General features: G+C 39.6%; 1 long non-coding RNA gene across 1 annotated transcript; it reads right to left on the bottom strand.

Moving 5' to 3' along the window:
* Positions 1-963: 963 nt before the first annotated feature.
* Positions 964-7,543, bottom strand: LOC137851857 (uncharacterized). The gene is made up of 3 exons (XR_011093543.1): positions 7,377-7,543; positions 3,197-3,261; positions 964-1,298 (listed from the first exon to the last, which is right to left on the bottom strand). It is a non-coding gene; the product is annotated as an uncharacterized lncRNA (long non-coding RNA).
* Positions 7,544-14,977: the final 7,434 nt, after the last annotated feature.

Raw genomic sequence — 14,977 nt, 5'->3', positions numbered from 1 at the left:
TGCATGCTTGAGGAAAGTCTTTCTTTGTCTTCTCTATAGCTACCATTCAGGTAGCTGAAGACATCAACTAGGCCTTCTCTTCCCCAGGCTAAAGAAACAGGGTTCACTAAGCCAGCCTTTGGTCATCATGGTATCCAGCATCACAACCACTTTCGTGGGCCTCTGCTGGACTTCTCCAGTTCATCTATCTCTCCTGTACTGGCAGACCCAAAACTGGAGACAATTCTGCAGATGTAATTTCATAGTTGCCAAATAGAGGGGAATAATTATGTCCCTACAGCTATGCTACTACTAAAGCAGCCCAACATGTGGCTCAGATGGTTTTCCACAAGGAGTCCCAGAATATTTTGGGCTGAGCTGCTCCCCAGACTGAGAGACCCTGGCCTGTACAGTTATATGGGGTTATGCCATCCCAACTACAATAATTTTCTTTTTTGTTGCTGTTTTTGTTTTGTTTGAATCCTATGCGGTTCCTGTTAGTCCATCCCTCTGGCCTGATGGATCCCTGTTTGGCTATATTGGTGCTTATCTCTAGCTCCATTACCATCTCAAGAATTCAAACTAGACCTTCCCAAACAAAACTTCTCCAGAGAAAGCTGGTCTGTTGTATCAAAGTATTCCCCAATTTAGAATCACCTGCTAACTCAGCAAGGGTGTGTTCATATTACCCAGGTCATTTGAAGATGACAGATTAACAACCCCATTACCAATCAGCAAAGAACACCAGTCATAATTGCTTCCAGGTAAACTTTGAGCTGGTGACCATTATGTTTGAGTCTGACAATCCAGTTAATTTAATACCCATCATGTAGTGTACCCATCCACTACATATATTCTCATTATGGCTGCAAAAATACTAAAAGAACTTTGTTAAAAGATTTCCTAAAGTTAATGTAAATGATTTAACTCCCCATGCCCCCTGAGCCTGCCATTTCATTGTGGAAAGCAATCAGGCTGGTCAAGCATGATTTATCCTCATTTATTACCCATGATTTATCCAGACTGTGTTCACAATCACCTTGTCCTTCATGTGCCTGGAAATGGCTTCTGTGTATAACACCATTTTTTTAATAAGCCCTGGAAAAAAAATGCAAGGTCTGGGATGCAGCTCTTGGCTACACGCTCCAGGTACCAGGACAAGAATTCATAGGTATTCACCATGCCAGAGCTAAAGTTTTTGTATAAAGTGGAATACCTCCCAAAGAGAGGCAAGCATTGTGTTCTGTCCCAGAACAGTATGTGGTTTGACTTGCAGTGGCAGGGTTTCTCAAGGACTTCTGCACTCCACAGTTTGGCACCTACAAGAGAAAAGAGTATAAGTTAAGACACATCCTTGCCTAGATCACTGACTTCTGTGAATACTCGTTTTAGAAACTGACGTCACTGCACATTGGTGTTGACATAAGTGCTGTAATTCCTCTAACAGGCTTTTGTGTTATAATACCTAAATTTGTCACTTTAATCCTTAACTTTAACCTCTGTGTACCCCATTGATACTTCAGCAATGTCCTGTGTACTTCAGTGGCATTCACACAGTAGGCAGAATTGAAGGTGCTACAAACATTTACTACAATGATGAGAGGAGTAGAGCTTAAGGCTAGAGTTAGGAAAACCTGTCATGTGTACCTAAGTAAACATGCAGCCTGGACTCAGACCCTCACATTATCCCACACATTATCAGGGCAGAGAGTATTTATCAAAAGCCAGTAAACAGAGACAGGAAAGATTTAAAGTAGCAAGTAGAAAATTCAGAGAAAATAGCAAGTTTTTGATCACATACACAACTGAGTTAGCAAGGTGACTCAATACAGAAGGACACACTTCACTTACTAGGATTTATCTAAGTGAAGGATACAGATAAATTTATTTTCCAGTAAACTTTTCAAATTCTTTGATTTTGGGTATGAGGTTCCCATGATGTACTGATAATCTGTTACCTGTTTACAGCTACAGATCATTGCCTGTGCAGAGAACAGGACCATGCTTTTTTTGAAATCCTCTGGTTTGTGAGCATTTTGGGAGTATTTAGAAGTGATTAAAATATTTTAGAGGCATTTTCTAGACATCAGGGGAGGGCTGTGTAGAGGAAGATGTTTCTTATTTTCAATGGTTTGGGCTGATTTGGGTTAAATATGAACAAAAAGAAGAAATATTTTGCCCTTTCCTCCTCTGCATTTCTGTGAGTGATAAAACTTGAGCTGTGCTGCCAAAATAATCACAGCTTAGAAAGCTGCTTTGAGGGATGGGGATTATCTCCATTATCACAGCTCTTCCAAAGGTATGAGCATAGAGGACATCAATCTGATAAGACAAAAATCCTTGTATTTGTGTTCCCATATCTATAAATTCTATAATGCACCCCGAGGCACCAAATAGAGTCACACTCATGCCGTGCCTTACTCATGCAAGTAAGAGTTCGGGATTATTTCATGTCCTGAAACCATGGAATGGTGATACATAAGACCAGACTGTAAATGACTTGTCCCTTCATTTAGACACAAACCACAGCTCTGCTGCAGCAAAAGTGGCCCTGTCTAAGCCCCAGAAATACTTCCAGTGGCAGACCAGGATATAGGCAGTACCCAAGGTTACCCTTTTGCACTATAATGGGCATAAAATTGTGTGCACTCACCAGTTTCCTTCTCAGATTCAGGTACAAACTGTGCTAGAGGGACTGTCAACAAGATGCATCTCACAGACAGCTCAGCTGTACCTGTGCATCTCTGGTTGCAGGTCAAACTAGTCCTTGATGCACAGTGGGAAGATGGACATACTGCTGATACCCAGGCAGCAGAGTCTGAGCACGGTCTCCAGTCTGGAGGATGTCTACTTAACTGTACTATATGTGCATATTTTTCAGACAGCTTAAGAGCTCTTGACTTGCTGTCTTCTCTGTTCAGATACTTATGATGTTTTCACAATACTCTCCTGTTTCTTCTGACTTCTGCCTCTTATAATTAACTCTTGCACACACATAAAATCACCCTACATCCCTTCCATGCATGCTCTGAAGTTTATATTTACAAATGTAATCACAACACGGATTGTAAAGCATGAAGGACCAGCAACTGCATGTGACCAAAGCACTTCTACATTCTGTGGCAAAGCTTAAAAGGTTTGACAGTCACACTTGAAATGTAAGCCCCTGAGCAGGCAGAGATAGGGAGCAGCAGTGCATCAGAACCAATCTACTCACCATGAAAGTAAAACATTGCTTGGCTCTTGCTCTTCTTCTCTTCTTGTTGTTATCCAATTAAATAACTGTAACAATGGGAAATGACATAATTGGTTGATTGGGTTTCTGGAAATATAACACATGTGCCTTGTGACCCAAACAGACTCACAGAGCAAGCAGACAGAGGAAATAGCAACAAGAGACAGAATCCTGTATTAGACTGGAGTCAGGACCAAGTTGTTAAAAAGGTAAAGGGGAAAAAAACTTCCTCCATGGACTGAAAATGTGTATACTTGAATTATACTGATATCATTGGCAAATGCTTTGTGTTCAGGTTCCTCAATTATACAAAATTGTCAAATCAAATACTAGAATAATTTAGTAATTCTGCATCTGTTCAGCACTCAGGCTGTCTCTGGTTAGATACTGTAATCCAGTTCACAGGTAGAACTATACTAATGATGCTATGTTTTCTGAGTAACAAGATGCTACTTTAGCCAATACAAAAGGAAAAGACATGAGCTGATCTGGAGAAGAAGTACTACAAAAAATTGGAGGAGACAGGTGGGGATGAATATAACAAATGATAAAGCTGGGAGAACTGATGAAGTGGGCTATTTTTTAAAGATCAAATAAAGTTATTTCCAGCAAAACCATGGGAAATGGTTTTCCTCTTTCGTATAGTGGTTGAACAAAAATGTCCACACTTGAGTAAGATATCAAACAAGTTAATTTTCTGCCCCGCTGTAAGAACAGATGCTGGTAAGCAGGATAGCAGGTCAAGGGACAGTGTGGAAGCAGCAGCTTAAAGCATCACCATTTTCCTCCTTCTTAACCACCACCTTTCTCTCCCTTCCTTCATAAGACAGGGGACTGGTGAGAAAAGAAAAAGGAAAAAAAAAAAAAAAAAGTATATATCATTAAAAATATAATGAGGTGAAAGAAAGATCACTTGAAAGTCAGGAGATGGCAGATAGGCCAACCTCTCAAAGCAGTGGAAAGCATTATTGATAGGTGATATCAATAATAAATGTGAACAGGAGGTAAGAAGCTGTGAGGAGGATGCAAGTGCAAGTTTACACTTGAAGAAGAGGAATGGAGCATGTTTGGGCTAATGAGGAAGCAGCTACTCTGCTAAGGGCAGGAGGTTACTTGCTCTGACTTCTCTTCTGGCTTAGTTTATGCATGGTGGAACTGGAAGATTTTGGGATCTTTGCTTCCTAGTACTGCCACTGGGGAAATCTCTCCTGTTCTCTGTGTGGCACTGAGGCCAAGTAATTCTGAGCCTCAGCTCTTTTAGGTAAAATGCAATGCTAAAATCTGCAGATGTGGATGGTGGAAAAGCCAAGTGTAGAGCTGGAAAAGTTTCTTTCAAACAAAAATTACCTCTCTCTTATCCACTCTTCCGTGTTTGTGCCAAGTACATTCCAGTACATCCTGAATTACTGTTCATATGATGGTAAAAGATTATGCTGTCCAGTCAAGACTCACAATGACTAATGAAAATTTTTTTCTAGTCATTCAGGTTAAGACTCGGCTCTGCTGCTATTGACGACAGCAACAATAACAACATTACTGTTGTTTCTAAAGGGGAATATGAAGAGCTGAAGAACTTGTGCCTATAGTTATCCTCACATATCCTCATCTCAGTGCTGCTCAGCACATATTATACATATTTGGGGAATATCTTTGAAATCCCTGAATGTTCCAAAAATACATAATTTGTCTGGAAACCTTATGTGATTTTCTCAAAGGACTTCAGAAGCTTTGAAATTCCTCTTAGTATGGAATGGTAATGAATCGATTGATGGTTTTGTCTCATTTTGTTATTTCTAGACAGGACTATGAAAATAAAAACTAAACGGCAATGAAAACAGGCAGATCTGTCCTTCAGAACTTCTCAGAAACAAAGTTAAAAAATACAATATTAGTATTTTAGGAAAAATCATTCTAACTGTTTAGAGAGTCACCTCTCTTTATCTAAACATTATGCCTTTTGCTATTTGTTTCCAAGGAGCGCTGCCCTTTCTCCTCCACTTGCCTGGTTAAGTGCTGAAGATGTGAATTCCTAAACCTAGATTCAGTGCACTTTTCAGAATCAAAGACAAGTTTTTGAAAATTAAGGATGAGGATAAAATTTCTCCTCAGTGTAAGAGCAAGACCTGCCATGAAATCAAGATGTAAAAATCTAATCAGTCTTTCTAAGGATTGGAATAATTAGTAGTGATGGAAATATGTACAGAAATTTGCTTTCAGCAGCTGTTGTAAGCAGATATTCTTCAAAGAACATTTTAAAATAACATATTTTAAATAGGTATTTAATCAATGATATATTAACCGGAATTGTTGTCTTTCCTGTTTTCTTTATGTTTAGAACCAGGTGAGAAAAGCTGGGTGTATGCCCTCAGAGAGTGATTTTTGTTTTTGTTTTGTTTTGTTTTGTTAACACAGTATTTGCAACTGGATAACCTTTAGGGGAGTTTTTCTAGGGTGTAATTTTCATGAAACTACAGAGAAGTGGGATTACTTCTTACCTCAAGCTAAACTGAATTTATCTCTTACTAAAATCTCAGTTGTTTCTTAGTATTGCCTCTAGGCTTTGCAGCACTTTCTCCTACTTGTGACAGCATCTTTTTACCCTTGAGAACTTCAGATAATTTACCCCAGAGAAGGGTTGTCATATAGGATTTAAACAATGATTTAGGGCCTAGTACCTAGAATAAAGGGGAACAAAACCTCTGATATCATCTAGTCTGGGCACCAGTGAATGCAGTGTTATACCTTTTAGATATAGTTAAGTGTACATTATCTAGTGTCTAATCCCCTGAGAGCATCTTCCACAGTCTAAACCACTGCAATGCCCAGGAGCATTTCCTGACACTCACTCTACCACTTGCCTCACTTAATATCATCCCATTACTCTTAGTTATGGCCTCTTCATTCACTTTTTTTTTAAAACCCTCACATTTTGGGTGCATAAACCTGCCATATATGTACAGGCACATTCACATTGTGTTATCCAATGCACAAAAAATGCAGCACACTCTGCCCAGGACACTCTCCTCACTTCAGGTTATGAAAGGGAGTATAGGGCGAACCTTAACAGGTTGCATTTGATTATATGTGGATGTCATGAACAGAGTCCAACATGCAACTTGTCTGATCCCAACATTCATCTTTGAAGAAAGTTGATGTTATGTCTTAAAAGTGCCCATTTCCATTATGTGTAAAGAGGTTCTTATCTGGTTAGTTTGTGTAAAGTCCACACTGCAGTTATGTAAAGCTGGGTGAGATATGCTCCATCTCAGTTCACTGCAACTAACAAAATAACAGAAAAATAACAGATATCTCATGAGCAGGGTCCTCTCCAACACTTACAAGAGCAGAGCATAGGGAGATCTCATACCTCCTCATTGCAGCTGCTGCATAGCCTGGTTCATCACCCCCACCAGTGTACACTTGTGTCGTGGTCCACACCTACAAGGTGTTGAGTGCTCTACTTCCAGCCTGAAAGCATCCACTTTTTCAAAGCATTCCCCATGCTCACAGTTAAGCACTCAGTTGGGCATTTAGAACATAATATGAACAACCTGCTGGTTCTAGCTTTGGGACATCTGTCTTTACACAACCCCAACTGCAGGTCTGACAAGCATTAGTTTTTTCACATATAATAAAACCGTGTGTAGAGGCATGAATTTAATCATTCTTTAATCTTACAGTTTAATTTGATCTAATAATTAAAAGCAGAAAAAGGAAGTTTAAGAGCCCGTATTTGATATCTTGTAGTAGCAAATTAACTAATAAAATACTAGAACACTAACTCTATTCTACTCTTGGTAGACATATGGGGAAAATAAACTGAACTTCCTGACACTGCTTCAGTCAACTTTTTTTTCCCCTGTCTGAGCTTTTTTTGTGAATGTTATCTATATCTTCAAGCAGAAACATGTGATATTGTAGACAGACCAAATGTTTTAGTATTGCTGCAGTGTGCTTGCCATTCCTCTCTGACTTCAGTCTATGTAAAGATTACAGCACTTGCTATCATAATGCAATTTTTAAAGTAACTTTTTGCTTGCTGAGGGTCAATAGGACAAAAGGCCATTCCATAGCAATTACTTTTCCCATGGTTTAAAAAGGAAATTTCAGGTCATGTTACTTAAAAATGTGATTTTTTCCCCCTAATATTTTAGTTGCTTACTTCCTGCCAATCATGCTTCACTGAAGTTGCCTCAGATACTGTTCAGAGCTGTGTGTTGTGCTGTTCATCTGACCTGTAGGCAAAAAGTAGTTCTCATCAGAGAAATAATCCTGCTTTTCTTAAAAAATAAAATAAAATAAAATCCCCAGTAAGGAAAAAAAATAATAATAAAAAAAAAAACTAATACTGAGATGAGCAGGTGTTTTCAAGAACTCACTGGATTTTTTTCTGCAGCCAGGAATGTATCACTTTAGAAGGGGAAAGTTATACTTGTCAGCTTCCTGACTGCCAAGTGCCATATTAATCCTGACTTCAGGTGGATACTGTGACAGTGCCTTCACCCTTGATAAACCATTTAGTCTCTGTTCAGTCTACTAAAGAGTCTTCAGACTCTCATTGCACTGTGGTGTGGCTTTAGCTGATAAATCAGGCAGAGGATCATTTTCCTCTCTGCCCTCCCTTCACCACATTAATATTGATTATTTGGAAATAAGGAGTCCCAAGGAGTGGAAGTGGATATGCCTCATTGCCTTGAACAATTCTTTTCCCTCTATTGGGGCAGTACAAGGTAAATTAATAGTGTGCTTGCAGACACTAGATAATGTTAATGTACTTGCTATTGATACAGCAAAATAACATGAGTAACTTCAGCTTTACTTAAAACAAAACATTAATTTTCTGAGGCCACTAGGATTTATGCAGCTGGTCAGTATAGTGCATGCAATCTTTGTTTTTAAATAAGCAACATTTGCTTTTTTAAACATGAAGTAGGATTTTAGTGCCTGATGAAAGACAAAAGGTGATTTTAATTCATTGCTTATGCTCTCAGGCTGTTGTCTGCCTTTAATCTAAGTCCCTGCTTGATTTTGTGGCTAAGAAGATGTCTTTTATACTAGGTAATAATATACAACAACATTATCCCCTGTGATCCTCTGGCTGTGTAAAAATGCAAATCTGTAAGCATGATGTCTGTAGTTTTGTATATGTGTCAAAAAAATAAAAGTTTCAATATAAAGAAAATATGTTGGCAATGAAGGAAACCCCACCGGCAACGAAGGAAACCCCACCTCCATATCAGCCTAATTAAATGTTCTGGGAAAGTATTACATTTGTATTTGATTAAATAGAGGGTATTTAACAATAGACTGGACCTCTGCTAGTTGAAAGCACAGATGGTAATGGAGCCACAATACTTGACCTTTGAGGCACGTTTAAAATACCTTCATCCTACCTGAAGACTTCATCTCACAGTTTCTCCTGCTTTTTCTGTATGAGGACCATCTCACTTGCTGTGATGGGAAATTTGAGGAAACTGCTAGTGCAGAGTATTGGTGAATCTACTGCTATGCAGGTGATGGCTGTACTTCCACAGTGCTGTCTAGCACAGATCACAGCACAGCAGCATGGGCTGGGACACAATGGAGACACTGCCATGCAGAATCAAAGTGTTGCCACGTTTCCTTTTCTCTTCTGGCCCCACCAACTCGCTATACAATTCTGTGCAGCTCACCTGAACTTAAAGTTGTTCACCCATCTGTAACTCCAATGTAGTAATAAATTATGGGTAGAACATCAATTACAGCAAATTTGGCCCTGCTTTTCTCTTTGCACTCTGATCTTAATTTTTACAAACATGTTTCTAGCTCATAAATATTCACGGAAAAGCTCGTGTAAACAATTTTTTTTCTACACGTTATTCATGCACTGCTTGCTTAGATTGTGCAAGTTCCTCTATGCGTTACTTATGGTGGACGAATGGTCATAAAAGTCACATATTATTACTTCTGGTACCGGACTGGGTGACTGAATTTTCTAGGCAGGAATATAGCAAACAACAAACTGTGGATAATGAATAGCAAGTAACAAATAACAAAATATACAGAATGAATATTTGGAGGAATAATTATTTGTGCTGAAAATCATGAAACTTTTAGGATTTGCCAGCATTTTTTCTCCCAGACAAACTGGTATTCATTTGAAAGCTCATGAATGATAGATAATCTCATCTCACAAATAATGACAGTTCAAACCTCAATTAAACAAGCCTCACAAAACCCCTGGGAGATAGGCAGTAATAATAGTTTTATATTACTAAAACTGATACGTGAATATTTTCCCAAAGAAGTATGGCATTTGAGGGGTATTTTTACACCACTGAAAGAAATACACTACTGCAAATGAGTGAAAAATACCATTATTATATTTGTCAGATTCCAGCATGCAAGAAAATTAGATGAAGGACACTCAAGAAATCATCTCTGGTGGACTGAATAAGGAAAACAACATCATTTATTTGTGGCAGGTCAGCACAGAACCTCTTCCAGACTCAGCGAATCCTACAGTTACTTGACAGCATGCCAACCAACAGAGCAAATGTCAAAATGTCAAAAATTCCTTCTCACCCTGTTCTGTTCCTTTAAATGATTAACTGTACGCAAAAAAAAAAAAAAAAAAAAAAAAAAAAAAAAAAAAAAGTAGATAATCTGTACCTATCCATCCCATCAGGAGAGAACAAAACCTGTTTTCTGCTGCACGAGTTTCAGAATTCCAAGTGGATCTTACAGAATTCATTATTCGCTATTTGTACTAAGGTGGCATCAGTCCAGGGTCATGCAAATGGCCAAGGCACCTTTCTGCCTCTTCAGCTGCCTCACTCATGGCTATATAGTACTGATATTCAAGTCCTAAACACAGTCTTATTTTTCTGACTCTGCATCTATGCCAGAAGTCTATGGTAAAGTTGCATTACACACAGTATGCCCACAATAAGAGGAATCCCATTTCTTTACAGATGCAGAACTCGATGTTTATCTGAGAGAACTTACGACCAAAGAATGAAGTTTATAGGAGATCAGCTTTCATCATGCTTCACTACTGTAGGGCTGGAAGTGCTGAAGCACAAGTGGCAGGAATGTAGTAAACTAAAACTCATTGCAAGCCTTCCAGCAGTATCTTTGTTGGAGCACTTTGGATACCAGCTTGCTATCTTCTTACTATAGCCTCTTTCCCCAGGAGCTAATAGGGAACTTAATTAGGCATAATATTAGCAGTTCTTCAGTTGTGTGCAAGGTCCTATAAAGCACCTACAGTGCTCCAAGTAAGTTTTGGAGATTCTGTACTCTCTATACTCAAACAGAGAGTTGTAAAAGGGACATTTTTAAGAAGATATGATGAAGTGAGCAATTTCCAACCCCCCAAAAAGATTTCTTATGTAAAGTGACAAAAAAGCAAGCATACAAAGTCCACCATCTTAAAATCATAGAATGATTTGGATTGGAAGAGACCTTAAATCTTCTAAATGTATGTTTCAGTGCTTAATAAGTTTATACTTGCATTTGTACTTCATTCTGTGGTTGCCCAGAGAGGCTGAGGATGCCCCCGACCTGGAGGTGCCCAAGGCTAGGCTGGATGGTGCTTTGGGCAACCTGGTCTGGTGGGAGGTGTCCCTGCCCATGGCAGGGAGTTGGAACCAGATGAGCTTTAAGGTCCCTTCCCAACCCAAACCATTATGTGATTCTGTGATATATGTTTGGCTGCTCAGGATGGAGAGAGAGAAGAAAGAAACTTGGTGGGCATTGCAGTGACAAGTATCAGCACTGAAGCTGGTCTCCATGCTATTGTTAATCTGGCATTCTCAAAGTAGGAAGAATTGGGGGTAAATTCCTATTAAGCCAGCACAGCCCTTCTTAAAATATCAAGTTATCAGTGCTCATACCCTCTTGAACCTTTCAAACTCTTAACAGCTTCTGTTTTTCAATTTTCTTTTACAGCTTGAGTTTTCAAAAACTTATTTTTTTTTTAATTTTTTTTTCTCTTCCTCCTGCCTGGAGACATTTATCTTCCCAGAATGTTGAAATTCCCTCACATAGCAGGATAAAAGAGCTAGTGCAAGTTTGCAACTTTATCAGTATACTGTCACACTTCTACCTCAGTCCAGGGCTAGGAAAGCAGGCTCAGAAATGGCAGAAAAACCTGTGACATGGTAGCAGGGAGGAATGCACCTTGTGCTTCCAGAGCTGTACCTGGAGTTAGACCCCTCCAGAGGTATAGTTCTTTTTCTGCCATTGATTTCTGCTCTGACCTTTGGTTGCTTGTTAAATCCTCAATTTTCAAAGGTGCTAAATGACTGCCACTAGGTAAAATCCTGTTTTTAACTGAGGTCAGTAAGAGCTTTGCAGCTGGAAGCCAGGATTTCATCTGTTCACTTCAGCTGCAGCTGTGAGTGCTCAGAAAATCATGCAGCTGGGAAAGGTAGACTGGGTGAAGGGAGGGAGAGGTTAGGTCAAAACCAAGTTGGAAGTAGCTTTGGCTGTGTTTAGTTAACTTCAAGGTATGATTCTGCCCCACAAGTTGTGAGGCAGATTAGCAACTGACCCAATAAAGTAAGGAATTACTTCTCAGTAAAAGCCGTGCCATGCAGCCTGTGAAAGAATGCTTGATTATAAATGAAATACAAAAGCTTAGTACCTGACATAAGTCATGTTAACAGAGAATATGAAGGAATACCACATTATGTCTTCCTGGATTCAGAAGGCCTTTGACACTGTCATCCATAAGATCAGAAGCTGTTGAAGCATGGTCTGGATGAGCAGACAGTGAGGTGGATTGAAAACTGGCTGATCAGCTGGGCCCAGAGGGTGGTGGTCAGTGGTGCAAGGTGTAGTTGGAGGCCAGCAATGAGTGGAGCACTCCAGTAGTCAATATCAGATCCGGTCCCATGTAACATCTGCATTAATGATCTGGATGGACTTTTAGCCTGCAGAAGAGAAGGCCCAGGGAGGATCTTATCAATGTGTATAAATACCTGAAGGGAGAATGCAATGAAAACAGAGCCAGGCTCTCTTCAGTGATGCCCAGTGCCAAGATAAAAGGCAATGGGCACAAACTGGAACACAAGAGATGCCATCCAAACATCAGGAAGCATTTCTTTATTGTGCAGGTGGTAAAGCACTGGAATAAGTTGCTTAGAGAGGTTGTAGAGTCTCTCTCCTTGGAGATCTTCAAAAGCTGCCTGGGCATGGTCCCAGGCAACCTGCTGTAAGCATTCTTGCTTGAGTGAGGAGGTTTGGACAAAATGACCTCCAGAGGTCCCTTCCAACCTCAGCCATTCTGTGATTCTGTCACAACACATAAGGCTATACAAAGTGGTATGCACTACTGCATCTTTCTGTAGGTGTCATCCAGAGTTTTTCAGTGTGGATAAGATGCCATCTATCAGAGAAATCATTCCACTTTGAAGCTTGAAATCCTAACAAATAAAGTATCTGGAGTATTTTCTGGTAAGGAGAGGTCACTGAAATCCAGTTACAAGTAATAATTCAGTTGAAAGCTGTATTTTTTTTTTTTCTTCTGCCATGTACTGCTTATCTGTCTCCTTTCTCTTACACGTGTTGAGCAGTAGAATGACCCTCAGGAATAAATAATATAAGCCACAGAAGTCTCCAGTACTGTATATTAAAGTAGTGCCTTGCATTTAATGCCAGAATAATGCTTAATTCAGCCAAACATCTGAATATATTTTAATCTATAAGTTTATCAATAGCTTTTTGGCATTAAAAAGACTGCATACACTGAAAGCTAAGAATATGAGAAACTGCATTTCTGAATAAAAGCTAAATGGAACTGAGATACAAGCAATGTGAGGGGACAATAATTCACTTAAATCATAGAATAATTAGGGTTGGAAAAGACCTTCATGATCATCTGGTCCAACCATTCCCTGACCACCAATGTCACCCACTAAACCATGTCCCTAAGCACCACGTCCAACCTTTCCTTAAACACCCCCAGGGACAGTGACTCCACCACCTCCCTGGGCAACCCGTCCCAATGCCTGACTGCTCTTTCTGAGAAGAAATGTCTCCTCATTTCCAACCTGAACCTCTCCTGGCACAACTTGAGGCCATTCCCTCTTGTCCTATCACTAGTTATGTGCAAGAAGAGGCCAACATCCAGCTCCCCACAACTTCCTTTCAGGTATTTGAAGAGAGCAATAAGGTCTCTCCTGAGCCTCCTCTTCTCCAGACTAAACAGCCCCAGCTCTCTCAGACGCTTCTCACAAGGCTTGTGTTCCAGGCCCTTCACCAGATTCATAGCCCTTTTCTGGACACTCTCCAGAGTCCTTGTATGTCCTTCTCAATGTTCTTCTTGTAGTGAAGGGCCCAAAACTGAATACAGTACTTGAGGTGCAGCCTCATCAGAGCTGAGTACAGGGGGACAATCACTTCCCTGGTCCTGCTGGCTACACTGTTCCTGATACAAGCCAGGATGCCAGTGGCCTTCTTGGCTTACTGGGCACACTGCTGGCTCATGTTCAGGTGAGTATCAATCAGCAACCCCAGGTCCTTTTCCTCTGCACAGCTTTCCAGCCACTCTGCCCCAAACCTGCAGCGGTTGTTTTGACCAAAGTGCAGGCTACGTTGAACCTCATCCTGTTGGCCTCTGCCCATCGACCCATCCTGTCCAGGTCCCTTTACAGGGCCTTCCTACCCTCTGGCAGATCGACACTTGCATCATCCAACTTGGTGTCATCTGAAAACTTGCTGAGGGTGCAGTCAATTCCCTCATCCAACTTGTCAATAAAGATATTAAAGAGTGTGGGCCCCAATACCAATCCGAGTGGAACACCAATGGGGACCAGTCACCAGCTGGATTTCACTCTGTTCACCACCATTCTCTGGACTGCCTGTCCAGCCAGTTTTTAACCCATTTTAACCCATATTTTAATAATAATAATAATAATAATAATAATAATAATAATAATAATAATAATAATAATAATAATAATAATAATAATAATAATAATAATAATAATAATGTTCTGATATACTATAATAAATATAATAACAAAGGGTATAACAAAAGGAGACACATCATCCTACAGATTAGCCAAGTTGTTTGCAATAAACTAGCTAAAATATGTGCTTTTCATCAGTTTTTCATCTCAGAAAAAATTGGACAGAGCCTTCACAAACTACAGAAATGAGAACACTTCCCACATCCAAATGTAAATGCATCTTTTTGCCCATCCGCAGTTATAAATAGAACTGGTTGACATTTTTCGTTCACATTGCTTGTCAATAACAAAAAAAAATGGCATTTCAGTTGTTTTTTGTTTGGTTGTTTTTATTGCTTTTTTTGTTTGTTTTCTTTGTTTTTGAATTTTCTAGACCTATTGGTGTTCTGTTTGGACTTTATTTCATGAGGCTTCCAAAATGAAAATAAAAGTAACCTTTCATCAATGCACACATCTTTGTTTAATCCCTTTGCAAAGTGAAAAGCTTCTGGATTTCCCTAGTGTTTTGTTTTTCGCATTACCATGAGATGATGTAGGGCATGTTGCTATGTTTCCCTAATCATATAGATCATAAATGTAATTCAAAAAAAGGACTGAACATTTAGATAGATAATAAGACTTTGGCTAATTTAACCATTAGCAACTGATGATTTAAACAGGTGATTTCTAGTGAGGATGATAGTTTATATTGGATATCAGGAGAAAAAATGACCATGTGATTGGATTTTGGCTGAGGTGAAGTTTTCTTCCTTGATGCCCAGAGGGCTGGCAGTCCAGATACAAAACAGCAGAGAAGAGGGATGAT

The sequence above is a fragment of the Anas acuta genome, chromosome 2 (genome assembly GCF_963932015.1).
Source record: "Anas acuta chromosome 2, bAnaAcu1.1, whole genome shotgun sequence".
Lineage (NCBI taxonomy): Eukaryota > Metazoa > Chordata > Aves > Anseriformes > Anatidae > Anas > Anas acuta.
The sequence above is the reverse complement of the archived record's forward strand: the minus strand, read 5'-3'. Positions and strand labels throughout refer to the sequence as shown.